The sequence below is a fragment of the Microtus ochrogaster genome, chromosome 7, assembly GCF_000317375.1.
Source record: "Microtus ochrogaster isolate Prairie Vole_2 chromosome 7, MicOch1.0, whole genome shotgun sequence".
NCBI classification, from domain to species: Eukaryota; Metazoa; Chordata; class Mammalia; order Rodentia; family Cricetidae; genus Microtus; species Microtus ochrogaster.
In genome coordinates, this window is record NC_022014.1 from 46343404 (window position 1) to 46345817 (window position 2414).

A 2414-nucleotide genomic window follows, 5' to 3' on the forward strand; every position below is an offset into this window, starting at 1 on the left:
AGGATCCAGGCTCCAGGACACAGGGTGTAGTTGTCTGAGAATACAGCTGAGGTGTGGGCCACAGCATCTGGAGATGTGACACTTGGTTCTCAAAAAATATGAGCCTCGTGCTTCTGGCACTAATGACTCTCGGATCTGTCACCCTTAAAAATATCCAAAGTCACCAGTTGTCGCTGCATTTTTAGCACACTCTGACTATTTCCAAGCTGAATGTAAGGCGGGGGTGCTAGGGTTCAAGTACAACCAGCACTAGGAGGGATCATTGCTGAGCCAGCTGCTACCTCCCCACCCCCATGTGCCCTGGACTCCCCAAGGCTACTTGACTTGAGGGTCACCTGAACTTGATGGGTTTCCTCTTTCCTCTAAGTGACTTGGGCTGGCATAGAGAGAGATTCAAAGACTATAGGGAGGATGCAGGGTTCGTACTCTCCCGTAGCCTGCTCCTCCCCAGTCATGCAAGGGAGGACAATAGATACTGCAGTGGGTAACGTTATATTATATAATCATATTGATATATGTAGCTGATATTATATAATATTACAATATGATGGTGTATTATAATAATATGATATAATAGCTAATATTATAGTGTTATGAGCTTGACAGAATCTGGAATCACCTAGGAGACAAACTCCTAGGTGTGCCTATAAGGAAGTTTCTAGAATGGACCAACCAAGTTAGGAAGACCTCCTCGATGGGGGTGGTACTATCCCATGGACTGGGATGGCTGGCTGACTATAAAGAACAACGTGGGCTGAGAAGCAACATTCATCTGCTCTGCTTCCTGACTGTGGGTGCAGTGTGGCCAGCCACACTTGACCTGGCCAAGACTGGACAATAGGACTGCCCTCCCGCCACGTCCTTGGGTCTCAAAGACTGAACGGGAAACTCCCAGTGCGGGCCACACACCTTCTCCCACGCAGCTTGATTTATGGATTTTTAGGTCCTCCCCATCACGGCCAAGGATGGTTGGGTAAATAAATCTGACTCCGTTAGACCTTCCAGCCCAGAAGGTCAGAGAGGATTTAGCCCCTCTGCTGCCATCAACAGTGAGTTTCAGCAAAGGCAGCTTAAATCATGAAGGCTTTGGGGAGAAGCTGTGGGGTGATGGATGTACTCACTCTGAGGGCTAGATGGGAGCTGAAAATCAAAACGAAAAAGGAGCACATGCTAGACAGAGAGGCCTCTGCCAGACCCCTGCCAGGGACTGCCATGGCCATCTCAGAATGGGCCAGCAGCCAGCAGAACAGCATTGTCGGACTTAGCTCTCCAGTCTGGGTACAGAGAGCTGTGTGACTGGTAAGAGCAGGACGGCCTGTCACAGGCCCACATGGTCTTCCAGCACTGGCCTTCTCTTACCTCAGGAGGAAGTTAAGGCCATCTAACAGTCTGGCCTGTGAGCAAGCGGAACAAGTGTCTCTTTTATGTGACAGTTGAGGTTTCTCAAAGTCAAGGGTACAAGAGATCCCAGACCAAGAGGTGCTGCATCCAAGGTTTAAAACTGGATGCGCTATCCTATAGGGGCCTAACTTCCCAGGGAGTTCTCAGCTGCAGTTGGAAGGAGGACTCTGGGGTGTGGCTCACTCGGGAGTTTGGGGGAGAGAGAACGGTTAAAGCTGATTTCTGGATCCCTGGGGGTAGTTCAGGCAGGCAGGGACCTGGGACTTGGGAGAACTGGGCCAAGAGAGACAGCACTGTCCATGGCTAATCTCCCCCTAGTTTAAAATGCCTGTTGTCTTTGGAGTAAAACCAGGGGCACGGTCCTGGAAGCTCTGCAAGGAAGGGACACTGTAAACATCATAAAGAGACCAGACGGTGGCCCTACAACAGGAACTTCCCCGTCTCTTCTCTCCTTCAGCCCTCTGCCCCTCTGCTTCCTTCGTGGCTCTTCCTTCTGCTTCTCCACTGCTCGTACCCATCCGTTCGTAGCCACTCCTTTCTTCTCATTTTTAAAAAAAATATTTCATTTTATGTGCATGGGTGTTTTGCCTGCATGTATGTCTGTGTAGACAGTGTGCATGTCCAATGCCCACAGAAGCCAGAAGAGGCTATCAGGTTCCCTGGAACTGGAGTTACAGTTGTGAGTCACCACGTAGGTACTAGGAATCAAACCTGGGTCCTCCATGCTCTTAATCACTGAGTCATCTTTCTGGCCCTTACATCCTCTCATTTTCTTGAAATGGAGTTTAGTGTATTGACCGAGGCTGATCTTAAACTCTCAGGTTGAAGTGATCCTCCTGCCTCAGTCTCTGTACTCGTTACTTTTTCATGACCGTGAAAAACACTGACATGAAGCAACTTAAAGGATAAAAGGTGAATTTTATATAAATATATAAAAGGTGTATTTTATATAAATATATAAAAGGTGTATTTTATATAAATATATAAAAGGTGTATTTATATAAATATATAAA